Genomic DNA, 27,558 nt, shown 5'->3' with positions numbered 1-27,558 from the left:
CAGCGCAACGTGTAGGGAGCAGTGCAGCGCAACGTGTAGGGAGCAGCGCAACGTGTAGGGAGCAGCGCAACGTGTAGGGAGCAGCGCAGCGCAACGTGTAGGGAGCAGCGCAACGTGTAGGGAGCAGCGCAGCGCAATGTGTAGGGAGCAGCGCTGGAATATTCAGGCCCATATTTACGAGTCAGTCCTATGATATGTGTCTTTCAGGGTTGGAAACAGTGTCATGGCACAACATTGCTTATTACATTCGGCCCACAGGTTTTTCTCTTTAGAAACACCAATAGAACATAGTTACTGTAGGTGTCCATGTTTAAATGTGATCTGGATTATTTTTTACATTTTATGGGCGATCGGTATCAAGACGAGACAAAATGTACTTATTCTTATATGTGACACTGAACTCATGGACACCTGGAAGATTTAATGCAAATTAAGAAAAATAAAACTACACAGATTACAGATGCAAACTTTGATACATCCCTGTGTAACATTGTGTTCTGTCGCTCCTCGCTAACGGTTCCAAACAACTTCCTCAAATTGCGCAATGACACAGGCAAAGTTAGGTTGATACAAAGCATCTTCATACACTATTACTACTGGACACAAATACTACATCAAATACTACTAATCAACTTGGTACTAAAATTCCCATATCTCCAAAATGGGCCAAATGGTCCGTTCTCAGACTGGGCGGTCTCCCCTATCAGTAGGGAAATGTCCCCTTTAAAGCAGCCCCCCCTGCCTCCTTCCCCCTTTTATAACCAGGATGGGAAGCAGGGGGTCGCCAGCGCTAATTTCAGCTCCAGGGGCTCCTTGTGTCCCAGATTACCGGTAAAAGTAGCACCGAAACACACAAATGGCACGTGACATGGCCGCTTTTTATTGGCCTGCGTGGCGCCGGAGATTTAAGGCTCTGTTTTATTTCGGTGAAGGAGATGGAAATGTGCTACTTTTACAGACAAGTATCTTGGTAACCAGGGGGTCCGCAGAGCTGAAGACAGCATGATTCAGATTCGGGGACCGCCTGGTTACCATCCTGGTAAAGAAAAGGTGGGAAGTGCTGCTGCTTTAGGGGAAAAGGTGTTTGTGACGAACGTGCACACACGTCCCATTCATTTTATATTTGTCTTGTGTGTGGCTTCTCTTCAACTTAACATGAGGTGAAATACCTCGGGCTAAATAATTATGTTGCTTCAACACCTTTTCATTTAATGCTTAATTTATTGGTGTTTGCTTGATTAGCATAAAATATACTGTAAAATAGTCCCAAAGCATTGCCTATCTGCACGCTCGTCACTGGATTAATGAGAAAAGTACCTATAGAAAGGTATTCATTAAAATGCCATAGTGCCAATCAGGCACTCAGACACGGAGTGCTAGAACTTAACCACACCCTGTGCTGTATTCATTGTACATGGCACAGCTCATCTGCAAATAATCCCATCGAACTGAGAAGAAACAGAATCCCCCAGCTGGCCCGCTACATTATATTATCTTTGGAAATACCGCCTCATATATCACGCCAAACAAAAATTATTCTTTGAATGAAAACACAATGAACTCATGTATCAATGCACAGAAACGCTGGTCTTCCCGCACTGCAGCATCTAGTATTCCAGTTTCATTGGCATCGATGTAAAACAACATAAATGAACAATCTGCTCCAGGGGACGGACATTTTACTAACAAGTTTTATTATACAAGATAATAGTGAAATAAACCGGGGCGCGTTCCCAGAACCTGCTCCGGTTACATCGATACAGAGCGCCGTGTGTCTTACAGCCGCTGCACTTTGTTACAGAGGATCCCATCAGCTCCCACTCCACAGGTCTGCTGGTGGAGAAAATAAACATGAAAAGATTACGCTCAGAGACTCACATGTAACACGTGTGTAACATGTGCTTACACACATAGAGGGAAGTACCTTGATATAGTAAAGAAACACATGAATAAAACTCTCTCTTAGGCCTACAGTAGATGCACTAAATTCAGTTAAGCTACTTAACGTGACATTCACCTAATGTAATATTATTATTATTATTATTAATGCTATATCCACTAAGTACACTAGTGTAATATTATTATTAATGCCGTACCCACTAAGGGCACGTGTAATATTATTATTAATGCCGTACCCACTAAGGACACGTGTAATATTATTATTAATGCCGTATCCACTAAGGACACGTGTAATATTATTATTAATGCCGTATCCACTAAGGACACGTGTAATATTATTATTAATGCTGTACCCACTAAGGACACTAGTGTAATATTATTATTAATGCCGTATCCACTAAGGACACTAATGTAATATTATTATTATTAATGCCGTATCCAGTAAGGACACTAGTGTAATATTATTATTAATGCTGTACTCACTAAGGACACTAGTGTAATATTATTATTAATGCTGTACCCACTAAGGACACTAGTGTAATATTATTATTATTAATGCTGTACCCACTAAGGACACTAGTGTAATATTATTATTATTAATGCTGTACCCACTAAGGACACTAGTGTAATATTATTATCAATGCTGTACTCACTAAGGACACTAGTGTAATATTATTATTAATGCTGTACCCACTAAGGACACTAGTGTAATATTATTATTATTAATGCTGTACCCACTAAGGACACTAGTGTAATATTATTATCAATGCTGTATCCACTAAGGACACTAGTGTAATATTATTATTATTAATGCCGTATCCAGTAAGGACACTAGTGTAATATTATCATTAATGCTGTACCCACTAAGGACACTAGTGTAATATTATTATTATTAATGCCATATCCACTAAGGACACTAGTGTAATATTATTATTATTAATGCCGTATCCACTAAGGACACTATTGTAATATTATTATTATCATTAATGCTGTACCCACTAAGGACACGTGTAATATTATTATTATTAATGACATACCCACTAAGGACACTAGTGTAATATTATTATTAATGCTGTACCCACTAAGGACACTAGTGTAATATTATCTTTCGTTACTTGACATTATTGGAAGATAACGCAGCAGAAGTCTCTATTGTGATTTACTGATGTCAATAGATGTCATTTTTCTCCTTTGTTCCCCAATAAGTTACACAAACGATATTGTTTATATGTGCTATTGGTGAACATAGAGAATTGTATAACATTGATTACTGTTACGAGTGTAGTAACATACTAAATGTGCAGCTATGACCTAAATAGCTTCATTAGTTGCGATTGCATCACTCATTTCTGTAATAATGCACTTTAAACTATTGACATTGTATGGAAGTGCTGCATGTCAAACCGAGCCAGCTGTAGCAGGTGGTAATTAAGCCTGATTTATTTGTGAATCCTTCTCTCACTACAACTAAAGCAATTAGTTGAATCATGTACATATCACATTTCAGCAGGGCAACTTCAGTTTGGCTTCGACCTTGATAATGCAGTGATGTAACATTCAAAAATAGAGCCAATTATCACCAATTTGCTCCATACCGAGAAAAACATAACAACCCTTAGGCTTACGCAATTTATTAATTATAAATCTCACATTTTTATTTCTAACATTTGAGAGCCCCCCCCCCCCCCTTGGCTTGCTGCAAAGTGCAAACTGAAAGGAGAAGTTATTTCAGTTGATAGTCGCCATATAGTGTATAACAATTGCAGAATAACATTCACCGTACATCGAATCTTATACTATATTAGTGAAAGCACTGTATGCCTGTCTGGATGTCCTGTGTCCCTAGGGGAAATCTCATTGGTCCCTTGGCCCGCCCGCTCCCGCATACCTCTCATTGGCCTGAGGCGACACACACACACACACACACAAACACACACAAACACACACACACACACACACACACACACACACACACACACACACACACACACACACACACACACACACACACACTCTGTTGCTTGGCCTCACTCTCCCCTGTCGACCGCAGCTCACCTTCCCCCCCCTCTCCCCTCTCCCGGTGCCCCTCACTCTCTCCCCCACCTCCCCCAAACCCGCACGCTCCGCAACATCCCCAGCCGCACTATCACGTGCGCTCCCGGACGGAGGGGAAGCGCGGCCCGGCCTCCTGCACTCCCCCGGCCTCCTGCACTCCCCCGGGCCTCCTGCGCGCACTATCACATGCGCTCCCGGACGGAGGGGAAGTGCGGGCCGGGCCTCCTGCACTCACCCTCACGTGGCGCGGGTCTCCTGCCCCAGCCTGCCACTCTTGCCCCTCGCCAGCTTCCGAACCCACCTCCTGCCCCAGCCTGATGCCACGGGGATATCCGTGCCAGGAGGGGAACCGTCTGCCGCCAGGAAACACCACCCAGTCAAGGTAAGTCACCCACCGTCTCCCACTCACGCACTGTCACCCAGTTACCCACCGTCTCCCACCCACCCAGTCACCCACACACCCACCCACACACCCACCCAGTCACTCACTCACCCCCTTTCACTCACTCACCCACTTTCCCCCAGTCACCCACTTTCCCCCAGTCACCCACTTTCCCCCAGTCACCCACTTTCCCCCAGTCACCCACTTTCACCCAGTCACACACTTTCACCCAGTCACCCACTTTCACCCACTTTCACCCACCCACTCACTCACCCACTCACTCACCCACCCACTCACTCACCCACCCACCCACCCACCGACCCAAAGTCACCCACCCACCCAGCGACCCAAAGTCACCCACCCACCCAGCGACCCAAAGTCAAACCGACCCAAAGTCACCCACCCACTCAGTCACCGACCCACCCACCCACTCAGTCACCGACCCACCCACCCACCCACTCAGTCAACTCAGTCAACTCAGTCACCCATCCACCCACACACTCAGTCAACTGAGTCACCCACCTAGCTGTCAAGGGGGGGAAGCCCAACCCTGTCGCCCGCCCCCCCAAAATTACATCCCGGGCAACGCCGGGTATATCAGCTAGTATCTTTATATTAATCACTTTATTACAACTAATATGCATTATTAGTGAAGCTTATTTCATGCTGCTTCCTGTGAAATGTGTGCCGTTCAGACACAGGTCCAGAATTATTGCGTCTTTGAAGTTTATTCATTAAAGTGTGAGAATGTATTTTCCAAAACTTTTGGCAAACTCGCTGGGAACCACATCTCACCGTCTCTATTAAAGTTAACGTTATCGCACATCCACACTGTGAGGAAATACATTTTTAAGTAGTTATTTAGCACGGACTTTTTTCAACTCCAGGTGATATGCCAAACTTCGTACAGGCATACCCCGGTTTAAGGACACTCCCTTTAAGTACACTCGCGAGTAAGGACATATCGCCCAATAGGCAAACTGCATCTCACGCATGCGCCTGTCATCACGTCCTGAACAGCAAAACCGGCTCCCTACCTGTACCGAAGCTGTGCGCAAGAGGGGAGACTATAGAGCCTGTTACACATGCGTTATTTACATCAGTTATGCACGTATATGACGATTGCAGTACATGCATCGATAAGTGGGAAAAAGGCAGTGCTTCACTTTAAGTACATTTTTGCTTTACATACATGCTCTGGAACCTTTGCGTACGTTAATGCGGGGTATACCTGTATTTATATGGTATTTAATAAGGTGTAAGATATTGGATTTCGCCGGCGTAGTCTCACAAATCTTTTTCACGTACCCAAGGCCAGTGAGAAGCAGAGCGAGAGACATGGGCTTCTGTTGTTCTTTGCTACGTCAGTTTATGATATTTGGAGGAATTACTAGTAGCGCCTAATACTGGGGTAGTCCGATTTCTATTTATATGTGACCTGTTCTGTGAGATTTGACACCACGAGTTGGGTAGGTTTTTTATTGGTATAATGAGAGGGAGATTAATTAATGACAGAGTCTCTCCCTAACTTCTTGTGACCCTACTATCTCAATGAGATCTTTTTGTATATATTATTGCTACTTAATATGGTGAAAACTCCTGATTTTTATCCCTACAAATTGTCTTCTGTTTTCAGGCTAATTTCGCACTTTAATGAATAGGTCTCATTGTTGTAGCGGAGTGCATGTTGGGTAGGGGAGTAACCCCGGGGTAGGCATCATGATACGTCTCCTAGGTGTTTGGGGCTCCTAGAAAGTTTATTAAAATGAAAAAATATAAGTATTTAAGTGACATAAGAATACTAGACATTACAAGGCGGGCCTGTTAGCATGTAATTGTGATAGTGATTGACGTTTTCATGTATAAGATTGAAATGAATTGTTTATTTCATGTAAATTAATATATTATTTTGACTCCTTTCCTAATGAAGGGTTTCTAGAAGATATGAGACCCACCACCTCTAAAATGTAATATTTAAAGCTTCTTATTCTTTTATCAATAATACGGTATTGTAACAATGCTGACAAAGTCCGCTGCTGTAAGCATAATAGAATTTGCAGGCATAGCGTCCCTGCTCAAAACAATCATATTATCTACATTTTTGTAAATTAAATACATGGAACTTATAGTTATAAGAAGCTAGATTTGTCTTGAACCATTTCTAGACATGGATTTTCCAACCCATTATCCTCTCACCCTGTACCAGTCAAGTTCTGCGGGAGGCATGATTACTTATCATAGTACTTTTAGGAAACTGCAAAATAGTTGTCCAAAATTTTTACATTAAGGAAACTAAAACTGCCAAAGCTTTCACAGAAGAATCTAGCTGTGCCGTGTTTGAGGTGTTTGGCAAAATGTATGTTTTTGAGGGTTCTAGTCTTGCCAAAGCCACCTACAGTTTCCGTGTCCCTGCGTAAGTCATTTTGTCTTCCTGTGCTTTCCCGAGACAGACATTGAGAGAATTAAGTTCATTTTCAAGTATCTTCCCTATTTACAACATGTTCAAATAGAAAAACAATCTGATTCTTGTACCACCAGAACCTTGGGTCTTCCAGCGTACGTATAACCACGTGGGTTTGAGACCCATCTCTTGAATGTAAAAACAACCCTCTTCCCACATCTTCCTGGCTGACAGGACACTTTATAACCACTGACCAGTGGAATGCGTATGTGTTTCACCAACGGCACAATTACTAATAAATATACTGGCTGGGGATTATTTTCACCAGACCCGGGAAATGGCAAATATTTAAGCAGCACTATGACTTTTCAGAACACTGTGATTTTCCTGCTGTTTATAAGTCTAAATAAAGAATTAATTGTGATGTACACATCTCTACTTTAAAGGACACAGAGTATATATGTAACAAGGGGTTTTTGTTGGAAATCATATAGGGAATTTGCATGATCTCCGAAATGTATTTCGCATTCAAAATGTCATTATTCCGTTTTTCTTTGTATTTCAGAGATTACAAGGCACAGATGTTCACGTTTTTGAAGATATGCAATTCTGATTTGTAAAAATAAGTATAAACAATATCACCAAAACTTTATGAATGTTAAAAATATTCTTCATTTGTAGAACCCCTCTTTACATTCTTAATCAAAATCTGTTGGACCTGTTTTGAAGTGGTCACAAAAAATGAAACATGAATAGAATCATCAGCAGGTGTATAATGAGTTGGAATAAAGAAAAGAGCCCGCAGAATAACGAACATGTTTCATGTAGTATGTGTCTTATTTCTGTTACTCATGGTTTTGAGCTGTTGGGTTGGGTTTTATTTGTTTCTCATTTACAATGTTGATTTTGTCAACTGTTCACAGTTTGCATAACAAACATCTTGGGTTTAGAAGGAATCAATATAGGATCTTGTTAGTATAGAGAATAAAGTGAAAACAGTGTAAAAAAGATTAATTGTTAGCGACACGTATCACTGTACATGTATAAACACTTCTTTATGTAAGTGTGTAGTTGTAATTCCAAAATTGTTTAAGATCTGGATACACATAGGAAATAAGAGCCACAGTATTTTGTTGATGATGCCTTTAGCGACCTACAGTACATTATTAGAGTTCTTCATAGATGAAATGATAGTGTACAGATCTTTCGAAACATCATAAGTTTCCTTTTCAATTGTCCTGTTGAGATCTGGGGAAACTGCCACTAGCCCAACTAATATTGTGGTACTCCCTTTCCAAGGGGCCACAGGTGAGACTGGCGTGGAGGCGCTATATTATCCCTCCGAGGCGAAGCCAGATCACAGGGCGGGCTAAATGCGGACCAGAACGTACTTGGACCTAAGAGGACTGCACGGGGGGTTTTGCGGTTTCATTAGAAAATATGTTTTTGGAAACTCAGGTATCATGTCCTAAGTCCATACAAATACTATTGCAGGGCGTACATTTTTCCAATAAACTAGCCGCTTTGTATTATATAAATACCTAATTAGAGAATAACATTTAATAACTTTTTTGAGATCATGAGGGAAATAATATGGAAAGAAATAACAATAAAATGTCCCCCATCATCAATTTTTTCCAAGACTCCCCTTGTAATATTCCACCGGGGAACCGCTGGTTATTTTGTACAGTTATCAGATAAAGCAAAATAATAACAGACGTTTTCATTATCTGAATAAAGCCGTGCAGGGAAGCGCTCGTTATGTACAAAGTATAAAGTGGCTCTCAAACTGTGGCCCCTGGAAACATTTATTAGTGGCCCCTGGAAACATTTATTGGTGGCCCCTGATGCTGCTGTTGAACGCTCCTCTTGCACGATATGCAGGTTCAGTATTTGTAACATACTGTATACCCAATAAAAGTTCCCCCTGTGAGCACATTCACACGTCTCAGACAGATCTGCAGCCCTGCTCTTCCCTATTATCTCTTAGCATACAGTGCTTCCACTGCAGCCAGGGATTCTGGGAAATGACACTCCGAGCTTACAGTTTCCTTGACATGGTGATGTGGCTTCACAGTACAGAAGTCTTTATCAGGCACTTAACAGTAAGGGGGTCATGCACTAAGCAGTGATAAGTGCTTTTAAGTGAGATAAAAAGCCATTATAGCGTGATACTGCAGTGTTATCACTGCTTTGTGAATCTCACAACAGGCAGTATCACGCTATAAAGGCATGTATCTCACTTAAAAGCACTTATCACTGCTTTGTGCATAGCACCCAGAAAACCCACTTATCACTGCTTAGTGCATGACCCCCTAAAAGTGCACAGAAATGTGTAGTACAGGCATACCCTGGTTTAAGGACACTCATCTTAAGTACACTCACAAGTAAGGACATATCGCCCAATAGGTAAACGGCAGCTCACGCATGCGCCTGTCAGCACGTCCTGAACAGCAACACCGGCTCCCTACCTGTACCGAAGCTGTGCGCAACCGGGGAGACTATAGAGCCTGTTACACATGTGTTATTTACATCAGTTATGCATGTATATGACGATTGCAGTACAGTACATGCATCGATAAGTGGGGAAAAAGGGAGTGCTTCACTTTAAGTACATGTTCACTTTACATACATGCTCCGGTCCCATTGCGTACGTTAATGCGGGGTATGCCTGTAGGTAACTGGATGTGAATGGCAGGTGCATCAGAAGACCTCACCCGCCAACTGCCCTGTATCTATTAAAACCAGCTGTACTAATTACATCTATTTCTGCCAGTGGTTGAATCTCAGAACCTTCAGCTGATGAAAGCAACTGGAGATTGATGATTGAGCTGGCATGGATCAGCTGTTTAGGGGGAATGTAACAGCACTTTTGGTGTGTGTTTATATAAGTAAATAGCACACATATTTTATTAGTAATATAATATGTGCATACAGTAAGTTGCATGTGCTACAGTGGATGTATCACTTGATTTGAAGCTTCTTTATCCCCCACTGACATAACAAATAAGTCAGACCTCATGGAAGGTCTAAAAGACACATGGATCGGAACCAACAATTGTTCGAAAAAGATATAACAAGTACTCTTATGCCTAGATAATAAACATAACCCACAGCAGGTGCTGCCGCCTAATAGCGCACAATAGTATCTAAGAAAAGAAGAATTTAATTTTCATGAATTTGCAGTTAATCCAAATGTTTTCTAATTATGTGACCTGTCACACTCACGTGATCACATATTGTAAGGAGCAGATAACAGATTGAGGTATAATTTCCATAAGTGATAGAATGTTATTTTCAAGAACTGAAATAATGTAACCATGCCTAGTAATGTAACCAAGGGCAAGAACATGGCTAGTAATAAAACAAAGATCACGTACATGGCTAGTAATGTAACCAAGATCACGTACATGGCTAGTAATGTAACCACGGTCAAGAACATGGCTAGTAATGTAACCAAGGTCAAGAACATGGCTAGTAATGTAACCAAGATCACGTACATGGCTAGTAATGTAATCAAGGTCACGTACATGGCTAGTAATGTAACCAAGAGCAAGAACATGGCTAGTAATGTAACCAAGATCACGTACATGGCTAGTAATGTAACCAAGATCACGTACATGGCTAGTAATGTAACCAAGATCACGTACATGGCTAGTAATGTAACCAAGATCACGTACATGGCTAGTAATGCAACCAAGATCATGTACATGGCTAGTAATGTAACAAAGGTCACGTACATGGCTAGTAATGTAACCAAGGTCACGTACATGGCTAGTAATATAACCAAGGTCACGTACATGGCTAGTAATATAACCAAGAGCAAGAACATGGCTAGTAATGTAACCAAGGGCAAGAACATGGCTAGTAATGTAACCAAGGGCAAGAACATGGCTAGTAATGTAACCAAGATCACGTACATGGCTAGTAATGTAACCAAGAGCAAGAACATGGCTAGTAATGTAACCAAGGGCAAGAACATGGCTAGTAATGTAACCAAGAGCAAGAACATGGCTAGTAATGTAACCAAGGGCAAGAACATGGCTAGTAATGTAACCAAGGTAACGTACATGGCTAGTAATGTAACCAAGAGCAAGAACATGGCTAGTAATGTAACCAAGGTCACGTACATGGCTATTAATGTAACCAAGGTCACGTACATGGCTAGTAATGTAACCAAGGTCACGTACATGGCTAGTAATGTAACCAAGATCAAGAACATGGCTAGTAATCTAACCAAGATCACGTACATGGCTAGTAATGTAACCAAGGTCACGTACATGGCTAGTAATGTAACCAAGATCAAGAACATGGCTAGTAATATAACCAAGATCACGTACATGGCTAGTAATGTAACCAAGAGCAAGAACATGGCTAGTAATGTAACCAAGGTCACGTACATGGCTAGTAATGTAACCAAGATCACGTACATGGCTAGTAATGTAACCAAGAGCAAGAACATGGCTAGTAATGTAACCAAGAGCAAGAACATGGCTAGTAATGTAACCAAGAGCAAGAACATGGCTAGTAATGTAACCAAGATCACGTACATGGCTAGTAATGTAACCAAGTACACGTACATGGCTAGTAATGTAACCAAGAGCAAGAACATGGCTAGTAATGTAACCAAGATCACGTACATGGCTAGTAATGTAACCAAGAGCAAGAACATGGCTAGTAATGTAACCAAGAGCAAGTACATGGCTAGTAATGTAACCAAGATCACGTACATGGCTAGTAATGTAACCAAGATCACGTACATGGCTAGTAATGTAACCAAGTGCATGGTTAGCATGGCTAGTAATGTAACCAAGATCACGTACATGGATAGTAATGTAACCAAGATCACGTACATGGCTAGTAATGTAACCAAGGTCACGTACATGGCTAGTAATGTAACCAAGATCACGTACATGGCTAGTAATGTAACCAAGGTCACGTACATGGCTAGTAATGTAACCAAGATCAAGAACATGGCTAGTAATCTAACCAAGATCACGTACATGGCTAGTAATGTAACCAAGGTCACGTACATGGCTAGTAATGTAACCAAGATCAAGAACATGGCTAGTAATATAACCAAGATCACGTACATGGCTAGTAATGTAACCAAGAGCAAGAACATGGCTAGTAATGTAACCAAGGTCACGTACATGGCTAGTAATGTAACCAAGATCACGTACATGGCTAGTAATGTAACCAAGAGCAAGAACATGGCTAGTAATGTAACCAAGAGCAAGAACATGGCTAGTAATGTAACCAAGAGCAAGAACATGGCTAGTAATGTAACCAAGATCACGTACATGGCTAGTAATGTAACCAAGTACACGTACATGGCTAGTAATGTAACCAAGAGCAAGAACATGGCTAGTAATGTAACCAAGATCACGTACATGGCTAGTAATGTAACCAAGAGCAAGAACATGGCTAGTAATGTAACCAAGAGCAAGTACATGGCTAGTAATGTAACCAAGATCACGTACATGGCTAGTAATGTAACCAAGATCACGTACATGGCTAGTAATGTAACCAAGTGCATGGTTAGCATGGCTAGTAATGTAACCAAGATCACGTACATGGATAGTAATGTAACCAAGATCACGTACATGGCTAGTAATGTAACCAAGGTCACGTACATGGCTAGTAATGTAACCAAGATCACGTACATGGCTAGTAATGTAACCAAGGTCACGTACATGGCTAGTAATGTAACCAAGAGCAAGAACATGGCTAGTAATATAACCAAGATCATGTACATGACTAGTAATGTAACCAAGGGAAGAACATGGCTAGTAATGTAACCAAGGTCACGTACATGGCTCGTAATGTAACCAAGATCACGTACATGGCTAGTAATGTAACCAAGGTCACGTACATGGCTAGTAATGTAACCAAGAGCAATAACATGGCTAGTAATGTAACCAAGATCACTTACATGGCTAGTAATGTAACCAAGATCACGTACATGGCTAGTAATGTAACCACGGTCACGTACATGGCTAGTAATGTAACCAAGGTCAAGAACATGGCTAGTAATGTAACCAAGATCACGTACATGGCTAGTAATGTAATCAAGGTCACGTACATGGCTAGTAATGTAACCAAGAGCAAGAACATGGCTAGTAATGTAACCAAGATCACGTACATGGCTAGTAATGTAACCAAGATCACGTACATGGCTAGTAATGTAACCAAGATCACGTACATGGCTAGTAATGTAACCAAGATCACGTACATGGCTAGTAATGCAACCAAGATCACGTACATGGCTAGTAATGTAACAAAGGTCACGTACATGGCTAGTAATGTAACCAAGGTCACGTACATGGCTAGTAATGTAACCAAGAGCAAGAACATGGCTAGTAATGTAACCAAGGGCAAGAACATGGCTAGTAATGTAACCAAGGTAACGTACATGGCTAGTAATGTAACCAAGAGCAAGAACATGGCTAGTAATGTAACCAAGATCACGTACATGGCTAGTAATGTAACCAAAGTCACGTACATGGCTAGTAATATAACCAAGATCACGTACATGGCTAGTAATGTAACCAAGAGCAAGAACATGGCTAGTAATGTAACCAAGGGCAAGAACATGGCTAGTAATGTAACCAAGGGCAAGAACATGGCTAGTAATGTAACCAAGGGCAAGAACATGGCTAGTAATGTAACCAAGATCACGTACATGGCTAGTAATGTAACCAAGAGCAAGAACATGGCTAGTAATGTAACCAAGGGCAAGAACATGGCTAGTAATGTAACCAAGAGCAAGAACATGGCTAGTAATGTAACCAAGGGCAAGAACATGGCTAGTAATGTAACCAAGGTAACGTACATGGCTAGTAATGTAACCAAGAGCAAGAACATGGCTAGTAATGTAACCAAGATCACGTACATGGCTAGTAATGTAACCAAGGTCACGTACATGGCTATTAATGTAACCAAGGTCACGTACATGGCTAGTAATGTAACCAAGATCACGTATATGGCTAGTAATGTAACCAAGATCACGTACATGGCTAGTAATGTAACCAAGGTCACGTACATGGCTAGTAATGTAACCAAGATCAAGAACATGGCTAGTAATGTAACCAAGATCACGTACATGGCTAGTAATGTAACCAAGGTCACGTACATGGCTAGTAATGTAACCAAGATCAAGAACATGGCTAGTAATATAACCAAGATCACGTACATGGCTAGTAATGTAACCAAGGTCACGTACATGGCTAGTAATGTAACCAAGATCACATACATGGCTAGTAATGTAACCAAGAGCAAGAACATGGCTAGTAATGTAACCAAGGGCAAGAACATGGCTAGTAATGTAACCAAGGTAACGTACATGGCTAGTAATGTAACCAAGAGCAAGAACATGGCTAGTAATGTAACCAAGATCACGTACATGGCTAGTAATGTAACCAAGGTCACGTACATGGCTATTAATGTAACCAAGGTCACGTACATGGCTAGTAATGTAACCAAGATCACGTATATGGCTAGTAATGTAACCAAGATCACGTACATGGCTAGTAATGTAACCAAGGTCACGTACATGGCTAGTAATGTAACCAAGATCAAGAACATGGCTAGTAATGTAACCAAGATCACGTACATGGCTAGTAATGTAACCAAGGTCACGTACATGGCTAGTAATGTAACCAAGATCAAGAACATGGCTAGTAATATAACCAAGATCACGTACATGGCTAGTAATGTAACCAAGGTCACGTACATGGCTAGTAATGTAACCAAGATCACATACATGGCTAGTAATGTAATCAAGAGCAAGAACATGGCTAGTAATGTAACCAAGAGCAAGAACATGGCTAGTAATGTAACCAAGAGCAAGAACATGGCTAGTAATGTAACCAAGAGCAAGTACATGGCTAGTAATGTAACCAAGATCACGTACATGGCTAGTAATGTAACCAAGATCACGTACATGGCTAGTAATGTAACCAAGAGCAAGAACATGGCTAGTAATGTAACCAAGATCACGTACATGGCTAGTAATGTAACCAAGAGCAAGAACATGGCTAGTAATGTAACCAAGAGCAAGTACATGGCTAGTAATGTAACCAAGATCACGTACATGGCTAGTAATGTAACCAAGATCACGTACATGGCTAGTAATGTAACCAAGAGCATGGTTAGCATGGCTAGTAATGTAACCAAGATCACGTACATGGATAGTAATGTAACCAAGATCACGTACATGGCTAGTAATGTAACCAAGGTCACGTACATGGCTAGTAATGTAACCAAGATCATGTACATGACTAGTAATGTAACCAAGGGAAGAACATGGCTAGTAATGTAACCAAGGTCACGTACATGGCTCGTAATGTAACCAAGATCACGTACATGGCTAGTAATGTAACCAAGGTCACGTACATGGCTAGTAATGTAACCAAGAGCAAGAACATGGCTAGTAATGCAACCAAGATCATGTACATGGCTAGTAATGTAACAAAGGTCACGTACATGGCTAGTAATGTAACCAAGGTCACGTACATGGCTAGTAATATAACCAAGGTCACGTACATGGCTAGTAATATAACCAAGAGCAAGAACATGGCTAGTAATGTAACCAAGGGCAAGAACATGGCTAGTAATGTAACCAAGGGCAAGAACATGGCTAGTAATGTAACCAAGGGCAAGAACATGGCTAGTAATGTAATCAAGGGCAAGAACATGGCTAGTAATGTAACCAAGATCACGTACATGGCTAGTAATGTAACCAAGAGCAAGAACATGGCTAGTAATGTAACCAAGGGCAAGAACATGGCTAGTAATGTAACCAAGAGCAAGAACATGGCTAGTAATGTAACCAAGGGCAAGAACATGGCTAGTAATGTAACCAAGGTAACGTACATGGCTAGTAATGTAACCAAGAGCAAGAACATGGCTAGTAATGTAACCAAGGTCACGTACATGGCTATTAATGTAACCAAGGTCACGTACATGGCTAGTAATGTAACCAAGGTCACGTACATGGCTAGTAATGTAACCAAGATCAAGAACATGGCTAGTAATCTAACCAAGATCACGTACATGGCTAGTAATGTAACCAAGGTCACGTACATGGCTAGTAATGTAACCAAGATCAAGAACATGGCTAGTAATATAACCAAGATCACGTACATGGCTAGTAATGTAACCAAGAGCAAGAACATGGCTAGTAATGTAACCAAGGTCACGTACATGGCTAGTAATGTAACCAAGATCACGTACATGGCTAGTAATGTAACCAAGAGCAAGAACATGGCTAGTAATGTAACCAAGAGCAAGAACATGGCTAGTAATGTAACCAAGAGCAAGTACATGGCTAGTAATGTAACCAAGATCACGTACATGGCTAGTAATGTAACCAAGTACACGTACATGGCTAGTAATGTAACCAAGAGCAAGAACATGGCTAGTAATGTAACCAAGAGCAAGAACATGGCTAGTAATGTAACCAAGAGCAAGTACATGGCTAGTAATGTAACCAAGATCACGTACATGGCTAGTAATGTAACCAAGTACACGTACATGGCTAGTAATGTAACCAAGAGCAAGAACATGGCTAGTAATGTAACCAAGATCACGTACATGGCTAGTAATGTAACCAAGAGCAAGAACATGGCTAGTAATGTAACCAAGAGCAAGTACATGGCTAGTAATGTAACCAAGATCACGTACATGGCTAGTAATGTAACCAAGATCACGTACATGGCTAGTAATGTAACCAAGTGCATGGTTAGCATGGCTAGTAATGTAACCAAGATCACGTACATGGATAGTAATGTAACCAAGATCACGTACATGGCTAGTAATGTAACCAAGGTCACGTACATGGCTAGTAATGTAACCAAGATCACGTACATGGCTAGTAATGTAACCAAGGTCACGTACATGGCTAGTAATGTAACCAAGATCATGTACATGACTAGTAATGTAACCAAGGGAAGAACATGGCTAGTAATGTAACCAAGGTCACGTACATGGCTCGTAATGTAACCAAGATCACGTACATGGCTAGTAATGTAACCAAGGTCACGTACATGGCTAGTAATGTAACCAAGAGCAATAACATGGCTAGTAATGTAACCAAGATCACTTACATGGCTAGTAATGTAACCAAGATCACGTACATGGCTAGTAATGTAACCACGGTCACGTACATGGCTAGTAATGTAACCAAGGTCAAGAACATGGCTAGTAATGTAACCAAGATCACGTACATGGCTAGTAATGTAATCAAGGTCACGTACATGGCTAGTAATGTAACCAAGAGCAAGAACATGGCTAGTAATGTAACCAAGATCACGTACATGGCTAGTAATGTAACCAAGATCACGTACATGGCTAGTAATGTAACCAAGATCACGTACATGGCTAGTAATGTAACCAAGATCACGTACATGGCTAGTAATGCAACCAAGATCACGTACATGGCTAGTAATGTAACAAAGGTCACGTACATGGCTAGTAATGTAACCAAGGTCACGTACATGGCTAGTAATGTAACCAAGAGCAAGAACATGGCTAGTAATGTAACCAAGGGCAAGAACATGGCTAGTAATGTAACCAAGGTAACGTACATGGCTAGTAATGTAACCAAGAGCAAGAACATGGCTAGTAATGTAACCAAGATCACGTACATGGCTAGTAATGTAACCAAAGTCACGTACATGGCTAGTAATATAACCAAGATCACGTACATGGCTAGTAATGTAACCAAGAGCAAGAACATGGCTAGTAATGTAACCAAGGGCAAGAACATGGCTAGTAATGTAACCAAGGGCAAGAACATGGCTAGTAATGTAACCAAGGGCAAGAACATGGCTAGTAATGTAACCAAGATCACGTACATGGCTAGTAATGTAACCAAGAGCAAGAACATGGCTAGTAATGTAACCAAGGGCAAGAACATGGCTAGTAATGTAACCAAGAGCAAGAACATGGCTAGTAATGTAACCAAGGGCAAGAACATGGCTAGTAATGTAACCAAGGTAACGTACATGGCTAGTAATGTAACCAAGAGCAAGAACATGGCTAGTAATGTAACCAAGATCACGTACATGGCTAGTAATGTAACCAAGGTCACGTACATGGCTATTAATGTAACCAAGGTCACGTACATGGCTAGTAATGTAACCAAGATCACGTATATGGCTAGTAATGTAACCAAGATCACGTACATGGCTAGTAATGTAACCAAGGTCACGTACATGGCTAGTAATGTAACCAAGATCAAGAACATGGCTAGTAATGTAACCAAGATCACGTACATGGCTAGTAATGTAACCAAGGTCACGTACATGGCTAGTAATGTAACCAAGATCAAGAACATGGCTAGTAATATAACCAAGATCACGTACATGGCTAGTAATGTAACCAAGGTCACGTACATGGCTAGTAATGTAACCAAGATCACATACATGGCTAGTAATGTAACCAAGAGCAAGAACATGGCTAGTAATGTAACCAAGGGCAAGAACATGGCTAGTAATGTAACCAAGGTAACGTACATGGCTAGTAATGTAACCAAGAGCAAGAACATGGCTAGTAATGTAACCAAGATCACGTACATGGCTAGTAATGTAACCAAGGTCACGTACATGGCTATTAATGTAACCAAGGTCACGTACATGGCTAGTAATGTAACCAAGATCACGTATATGGCTAGTAATGTAACCAAGATCACGTACATGGCTAGTAATGTAACCAAGGTCACGTACATGGCTAGTAATGTAACCAAGATCAAGAACATGGCTAGTAATGTAACCAAGATCACGTACATGGCTAGTAATGTAACCAAGGTCACGTACATGGCTAGTAATGTAACCAAGATCAAGAACATGGCTAGTAATATAACCAAGATCACGTACATGGCTAGTAATGTAACCAAGGTCACGTACATGGCTAGTAATGTAACCAAGATCACATACATGGCTAGTAATGTAATCAAGAGCAAGAACATGGCTAGTAATGTAACCAAGAGCAAGAACATGGCTAGTAATGTAACCAAGAGCAAGAACATGGCTAGTAATGTAACCAAGAGCAAGTACATGGCTAGTAATGTAACCAAGATCACGTACATGGCTAGTAATGTAACCAAGATCACGTACATGGCTAGTAATGTAACCAAGAGCAAGAACATGGCTAGTAATGTAACCAAGATCACGTACATGGCTAGTAATGTAACCAAGAGCAAGAACATGGCTAGTAATGTAACCAAGAGCAAGTACATGGCTAGTAATGTAACCAAGATCACGTACATGGCTAGTAATGTAACCAAGATCACGTACATGGCTAGTAATGTAACCAAGAGCATGGTTAGCATGGCTAGTAATGTAACCAAGATCACGTACATGGATAGTAATGTAACCAAGATCACGTACATGGCTAGTAATGTAACCAAGGTCACGTACATGGCTAGTAATGTAACCAAGATCATGTACATGACTAGTAATGTAACCAAGGGAAGAACATGGCTAGTAATGTAACCAAGGTCACGTACATGGCTCGTAATGTAACCAAGATCACGTACATGGCTAGTAATGTAACCAAGGTCACGTACATGGCTAGTAATGTAACCAAGAGCAAGAACATGGCTAGTAATGTAACCAAGATCACTTACATGGCTAGTAATGTAACCAAGATCACGTACATGGCTAGTAATGTACCCAAGGTCATGAACATGGCTAGTAATGTAACCAACAAGAACATGGCTAGTAATGTTAGCAAGAGCAAGAACATGGCTAGTAATGTAACCAAGGTCACGTACATGGCTAGTAATGTAACCAAGGTCACGTACATGGCTAGTAATGTAACCAAGTGCAAGAACATGTCTAGTAATGTAACCAAGATCACGTACATGGCTAGTAATGTAACCAAGGTCACGTACATGGCTAGTAATGTAACCAAGATCACGTACATGGCTAGTAATGTAACCAAGATCACGTACATGGCTAGTAATGTAATCAAGATCACGTACATGGCTAGTAATGTAACCAAGATCATGTACATGGCTAGTAATGTAACCAAGAGCAAGAACATGGCTAGTAATGTAACCAAGATCACGTACATGGCTAGTAATGTAACCAAGGTCACGTACATGGCTAGTAATGTAACCAAGATCATGTATATGGCTAGTAATGTAACCAAGATCACGTACATGGCTAGTAATGTAACCAAGAGCAAGAACATGGCTAGTAATGTAACCAAGGTCACGTACATGGCTAGTAATGTAACCAAGCTCACGTACATGGCTAGTAATGTAACTAAGAGCAAGACCCTGGCTACCATTCACTGAATGCTAGTCCAGAGCTGTAAGAGAGACATTACACAATATGAAACGTTGTGCTGTATAAATTCCCCAAGAGTTTCCTGATGATACACAGAAGAGGGATGACAATGATGATGATGATGATGAAGAAAGCAGAACATTTGTGATGACTCCTATCAGCTTTTCTATGTAGTCTGCAACTGACAGCTCGTGTTATTTCCCTACTGTGGATATATTTCACTCTTCTTTCTGTTTATTGCACACAAAAAAATGTCAGTGCAACAAAAGTAGGCCTGATATCCAATGTATTTCCCATTCTATGTGTGCATCTACTTTTCTGCAGCTGGCAAAGTAATGGTTACTGTAGTTTACTAACTAATTGTCTTCTGCTACTGCACGTGATGTTACAATATGCACGTGCAGTTTGTTACAGTGCCATACACGTTATTATGAGGGACACACAGCCATCTGAAATAGTTTATGTTGCATAATTTAGTTATTTTGGGGCCATTACTAAAATCATGCAATAAAGTCGCAGCACTGTAAGATAACGTTAATTTAATAAATAGACCGCCTGACATGTTACAGAGACATGGTCCCTGGGTTTTTGTTTTTGGTTCTGTTACCTTGGAGTTCGGTGAGTCACACTGAGAGCTTCACAAATTATTACTTTGTGCGCCGGTCCAGAATATAAAAAATAAATACATAAAAGACTAAACAGCTCAAATTACTGCTTGAAAACAACTGTTATAAATCTTTAATGTAACACAAAAATCAGGTAAGCAGCGTGTGTTAAGGCACTTCCTTTCAAATCAGTAAAACCCTTTTGAGATTATGATGTCATTTTCTTTTTTTGCCTTTTTAAATTACAATCTCTTTTTGGTTCGTTCACCAAAACTAACGCAGTTGTGTAGTGAATTTTGACATTCACAAATCCGGCGCTCAGAGATATATAAGGAAGCTGGGCAGCATAACATATTGTATCATGAAGAGAGGGAAGTAACCGAGTTATGGGCTAACCTCCAAATACGTTAAGCGTGAGAAGGCAAATGTCTTTGGAATAAAAAGTCTGCATATACACAATTGTGCATCAAGTCATAGAACTCACGGTTAACAGGAGGGCCCGGCGGTATCTCCACAAAGTCTGGAAACTCATCCAATCTTCCTCACCACAGTCCAGCTGCGACTGCTCCGTCACAATGGGCCTCGTTGCTCTACAGGTGTGCTGATTTGGTTCACTATATCATGACTCTTTAGTCACTGGCGGATCACTCTTTGACAAAGGCCCCCGTAGCTGAAACGCGTCAGAGGATCCGCCAGAGCTCCACTGCTATGCCGCAATAAAGTTTTTACAGTCACATACTTCAGCCTCTGCACAAGTTCTTTCGGCGGTGCATTGACCTTTTCTCCCGTGGGAGGAGCACCATAACCAAAACTAACGCATTTAGGCACCGGAATAGCACTGTATGTGAACATTTAGCCCCCTGACAAATGGAGCTCAGTCTATTTCCTGGTTATTGGCCAATTCTGAGAGAGTTTTTGCCCCTTTACAGTCAGCTCAGTAATATATTAATATACGATACATGACCTAGCGAAGAGCAGCCGAAGGTTGCATGCCTTGTGCTGCTGTTCCTGCACTGCACTTGACAACATACTGGACTTCATCAAACAGTCACATTAAGGGACTCTCTCTCCCTTTCACGCCCTGGACTTGCCCAGAGACGATGCCTAAGTTCTTCTCCCCCATTGCACAGGACCAGCAGAGCGCACAGTGACAATACCTGGACTCGTCAGCCTTCCAGCCACAAACTTGTATTGCTCTGTATTTCCAGGAGAGATTTCTGCCCAGCTGCACTTCCACACACACTGGCATTGACTTGCTCAAGACAGCAGACAGTGGCACCCATAGGGTGCTTGCCACCTACTGGCGTTTGATGCTGCCCATGCCATTGGATTAGAAAGTAACATTACGGCTATTGGTTCTTTCACCTCAACACTATTTGTTTCTGCTATGTATATGCTATAAATGTATATATATATTTTTTATATATATATATATATATATATTATATATATATTTCATATTGTGATGCCGTCACTGCCCTCTAAGGGCTAGAATGGGGCAGTTGTGTGACTTTACAGCTCATATAGAGTTAATCCTCCTGGGAAAGTCTGTTCAGCTGCGAATTAATGAGCTAATTTGCCTAGCCTGTATAGTCAGGAAGTGATACAGAGATTCCCCCCCCCCCCCATGCTGCCAGAGACACACTGTTGAGAGTGACACAGAGAGGGTGAGAGACGCTGCTGCTATACTGATCTGAAGGCACACACAGACAGCCCTGTGAGAGACTGAAAGGGGAGCTGCTGCAGGTACACTGGATAAAGCGGGGAAAGAGTTTAGTTCTCCCACGATTAGTTAGGGACTAAGCAGTATTACATAGAGAAAAACCATGTACAAGCTCCAAGAGGTTTAGTCAAAAAGCTTTGAAAGCAATAATAAATAATGTACTCACAGGAGTTGACACTGGAAAATGTGGATTGAAGGGCTGTGCAGTAACAGAGTAAGTGCAGATTACTGGGGGTAACAAGGAGGGAAGAGTGGGGACAGATATTTGTGATATGCGTTCACTCTGTCCCCCTAGCCCCGGCTATGCCCGGTGTGGAGTACACTCTACTCACGATAAGAACACCGCCTTGATCCCCTTCCTTCCAGCTGCAGCCCTGACGCTGCCAGAGGCGTCTCCCTTAGGCATCCGGTGGTGAAACTGATCCTCTCAAGCAGCAGCAGGAAAAGGTACACTACCGACACACTTTATTGAAGTGTGGTCGGTACCGCAAGCCGGGAAATCTCCCGGCTTGCTAGTGGCCGCCCCTCGGCGTGCCGCGCGTCATAGACGCGCGGTCACGCGTCATCGGGAGCGTGCGCAACCTGCACGCGCGTCCAGGGGCTCCCCGAGGGAGCCCTGGTGTCCCGCGATCGCGGGACAGCGGCAGGGGGTTCCGGGGGACCCGGCGGACCCGGCAGCGGTAGGGAGAGCACCCCGATCGGAGGGCGCTCTTCCGCTGCTTCGGCGTGCGCCCGTCACTCTCGGGCGCGCGCCAGGCTACTGCTGCGGCACAGAACGGGCAAATGCTCGAATAAACTGTGCCGCAGCAGTAAGGATCCTTACCTTTTCCTGACTAAGCAGTATTAGTCAGTACTCCTGGAAGGAGTTAGGTCTTTTGTTTCTGTTTTGTGTTATGAGTTAACCCTGTACCTGCTTTGTACCCTGTAAATAAACCCGTGCTTAGAAAGTACAGTGTTTCCTGCCTTTGATCTGGACAAAAGATCCAAAGCTGGGACTGAGACATCACAATTGGTGGAGTTTAATGCGGGCAGTCCACAAGGCAGCAAAAGTGGAAAATAGAGGAATTTCTGACCTCGCTTCAGTACAAACAAACAGAAAATTCTGCTATTCTAATGCGGGGTTTGCAGCAATTGGCCAAGACCCAAGAAGAGATGTCAAAATCCTATAATGAGAGTTTACAACAGATGACAAAGTCACAAACTGAAAGTACGGCTGCGTTAGTACAGCAGATGGCGCTGTTCCGACATCAGACGCTAAAAGAAGAGCAAAACGAGGCGCAACTTCGCCTACACCAGGAGCTCCGAGTGTTGGGAGAGAAAATTACTGCCCAGCCTAGAGTGGCCCCACAGGTTGCTCACCAGGTAAAAATGCACCTCAATCAGAAAATGACAATGGACGATGACGTTGAGGCGGTACTGTCAATCTTCGAGCGCACCGCAGTACGCGAAGGGTGGCGAGTTGAGGAGTGGGCAGGAATAATTGCTCCCTTCCTGGTGGGTGACTCACAACAAGCCTATTATGACTTAGAGCCCGAGCAAGCTAAAGACTATGACACCCTGAAGACGGAGATTATGACACGGCTAGGGGTCACCCTCGCAATTCGGGCCCAACGGTTCCATTCCTGGCGTTATGATATAGAGAAGACACCCCGCTCTCAACTCTATAACCTTATACACTCTGCAAGGAAGTGGCTCCAGCCTGAGGTATGTTCCATCGCTGTAGTTGTCGAAAGAGTCGTTATAGACCGGTTCCTGAGGGGTCTCCCCCGCACCATCCAGAAGTGGGTGAGCCAGAGTGACTCCAAAGACGCCGTACAGTTGGTCGCTTTAGTCGAATGTTACTTGACTGTCGAGGAGATGTCCAAGAGTTCAAGTCCAGATGAGTGCTCCAGTTCTCGCTTCCTGCGCTCCAGGAGGTCCGATAAGACTGTTCATCCGAATAGGAATCCCCAAGGACTCATTGACTTGCGTAAAGGAGTAGGAAGTCCCACAGCACCTAGGAGGGACTCTGGTCTCGTTGTTCCCAGTAGACTGGAGACAAAACACCGACCCAGTTTTGGAAGGTATATAGAGTGCTACAGATGCCATGAACTTGGACATGTGGCCGCAGTTTGCCCTCGGAACATGGAACCAATGGAATGTAACTTTTCTGTGGGGCATGGTTCGCGCTGCGTTTCTATGGTTCAGCACAGTTCTTGCAATTCAGAAGAGGACGATGAGGACTCCTATGTGGCCCCGCTGCTGCAGGTACACTGGGTAAAGTGGGGAAAGAGTTTAATTCTCCCACGATTAGTTAGGGACTAAGCAGTATTAGTCAGTACTCCTGGAAGGAGATAGGTCTTTTGTTTCTGTTTTGTGTTATGAGTTAACCCTGTAACTGCTTTGTACCCTGTAAATAAACCCCTGCTTAGAAAGTACAGTGTTTCCTGCCTTTGATCTGGACAAAAGATCCGACGCTGGGACTGAGACGTCACAATATATACAGTAAACAGTTAGGTCCGAAAATAATTGGACACTGATATAAGTTTTGTTATTTCGGCTGTGTACCAAAATAAATTCAAATTATTGTTAAATAATGAATATGAGGGAGGCGCATGCGCGATGGCAGAGAGAATGGATGCGTGATCCCATTGCTCTGTGCCCCGCTCAGAATCCAATGACATAAAACAACCTTTATTTTTCGAGAAAAAACGGGACATTATCTTCTAACACTCTGCTAACCCACCGAGATGGCGAAGCGACAAGCCAAAACCCCAAAATCAAAGGGGCTCCCGCAGTATTTCCCCAGCGCCAGAAACAGCGCGGCTGAGGCAGTAATGGCGCCAAGCTCGAATCAGGGCTCTGATTCAGAACGGGAGGGAGAGAGGGAGGACGGAGCAAATCCAGAACACCAGCCAGTTCGGCTCTGCGATTTCAATCGCCTCTATACAGATCTCAAAAACCTCCTTCAGGCAGAAATAAAAGAGATGGGGAGGGAGATTGGGAGCCTGGGGGAGCGCACAGGACAATTGGAGACCCAGCTAGATGTAACATCCACGGCCGCCAAACGTAATACCAAAAAAGTAACGGAGATGCTGACTCAAATCACCGACCTGCAGGAAAAACAAGAGGACGCTGAGAACCGCGAGAGGCGGAATAATATCAGGATCCGGGGGGTCCCCGAAGATGCAGGGGACTGTGAGGAATTCGTGTTGAGATGGCTGGGAGAACTGCTGCCAGACGTCCCCAAAGAGCGGCTAGAAATGGACCGCTGCCACAGGGCCCTGAGAACGAGGCCCATGCAGTCTGAGCAGCCGCGCGACATTATTGCACGTCTGCATTATTATAAGACCAGGGAGGCTATCTTACGGAGAGCCCGGGAGACACCGTCGGTGGAATTCGAGGGGGTAAAGCTACTTATCTTCCAAGACCTGTCCCCCCTGACTTTGCTGCGCCGAAGGGCCCTTACACCAATCACTAAGGTGTTGAGAGACCACAATGTTCGCTACAGATGGACATTCCCATTCGGGCTGTCCGTCAGTAAAAATGGAAGAGCCCACTACATGAAAGTGCTGGGAGAGGGAGAGGCTTTCCTCCAAAAGTTGGGGCTCAAAGGGGCACCAGCGGCACCGGAGGAGGCGGAGGAAACCCCAGGTCCCAGCTGGGCAATGGCGGGTCAGTCTCCCCGACCTCCACGTTCCAGAAGTTGAACCTCACCAAAGATATGGTTCAGTTTATCCCAAGTTGTTAGGGTACCAAGTTTATCAGTTCCCAGTTAAATTCACCTGGTTCTATATTCCAGGCATGTGTCCCCGTTACTGATCAGGTATTCGCAGCAAGATCCCCTCCGGTAGGAGAAAAACAAAAAAAGCCCCGTTTGCCCACCTGAAAGAGACTCTGCACTTACCTGGGCAAGGACGGTTGAAGGCCCAAAGATGGCGACGTACACGAGGCAGCATCCAACCTGGAACGCAGGAGCAGGAAACTACCATCAGCCAGGAAGAGAGATCACACACATCCGTCCAGGTCGAGCGACGACTCCAAAATGGCGGCAGCCGGATGTTTGGGCGCTGAAACCGGAAAGGAGCGAGCGGCCATCTTGCAGGTGGCAAAGGAACGATCTGGATACCGCGAGGAAGTGACAAGCGTCACACGAGAGGCCCGGAGCAGCGGGATATTCAAACATACTCACGCGCCGCGGCTATAGACAGAAAGGCAGCAGAGCATGGCAGCGGAGAGAACGTGACCCTATCCCCACTCCTCAGCAAGAAAAGAGGATGTAGAGGCTGTAGGAGGCGGGTAGGGGGCAAGTAGTTAGTAAAAGACAGAGGGCCTATAAGGTTGAGGATGGTGACAAGGGCAGAGTATAGGAGGAGGGGGGGTAACCCCTAAGACTGGGGCAAAAGGAGGCAAGCTGAATGGCTAGAGCAGTAGGTATAAGTAAGTAATGAGAAGGCGAAAGGGAAGTGATAATAGTTGGAGGACAAAGGGAAGTTGCAAGAAAGAGAGAGGTAAGGTGTAGGAGGATAAGGGGAGTAGAGGAGATAAGAGACGAAGGCAAAAGCGAGGATACAAAGAGGAGTGTGTATGTTACGGAAAGTAAAGAGTAAGTAATAGAAAGAAGAAGTGAGTTGAGCAGGTTAAGCGGGTCAAGCAAGTTAGAAGAGGGGAAGGCATAACGAATAGACAGAGAGCACACCATAGAAGGTATACTAGGATGAGGGTAAGGGGATGAGGCCACCCAAGTGAATATGGAAGCATAGAATGGGGACTAGTGCAGCGGAAACAGGTGCCCGGGATAGCATCAAACATAGGTGTTAGTAGATATAGGATATAAAGGTTAAGGTTAGACCGTTGATATAGGAGCGGGGTGGGAGCTGAGGGATCTCAGCCTGCTCTGCGGTCCGCATGGGCCAGGGGCTGGGAGGGGGTAGTCCCAGCGAAGTCCTTTGGGAGGGAGGGGGATTAAGAGGCGAAGTGTCATCAGACGGAGTCCCGGGGCAGGGGCCCAATCCCCAAAGGCATTGGACTCTGAGCCAAGTTGGCAGGGCCACAGCTCGGAGGTCATTAAATGTTTATTGTTATATGTGTGTCACCCCCCATGTTTTCCTGCTGTCTCCCCTCAACCCACAGGACCCACCATTCGAGGATCAGCGTGAGCGCCACAGGAAGGAGACTGTCGCACTTCGGTCAAGGCTATCGGCGAAGCACACAAC

The 27,558-nt window shown here is 43.2% G+C and overlaps 1 protein-coding gene across 1 annotated transcript in view; it reads left to right on the top strand.

Moving 5' to 3' along the window:
• Positions 1-7,555, top strand: part of LOC142494771 (troponin I, slow skeletal muscle-like) — a 33,280-nt gene extending 25,725 nt beyond the window's left edge. Inside the window, exon 7 of the mRNA XM_075599211.1 lies at positions 7,303-7,555. The gene's annotated coding sequence lies outside the window, so the exon portion shown is untranslated. The remainder of the gene's footprint in view (positions 1-7,302) is intronic.
• The last annotated feature ends 20,003 nt before the right edge of the window (positions 7,556-27,558 follow it).

The sequence above is a fragment of the Ascaphus truei genome, chromosome 5, assembly GCF_040206685.1.
Source record: "Ascaphus truei isolate aAscTru1 chromosome 5, aAscTru1.hap1, whole genome shotgun sequence".
Lineage (NCBI taxonomy): Eukaryota > Metazoa > Chordata > Amphibia > Anura > Ascaphidae > Ascaphus > Ascaphus truei.
The sequence above is the reverse complement of the archived record's forward strand: the minus strand, read 5'-3'. Positions and strand labels throughout refer to the sequence as shown.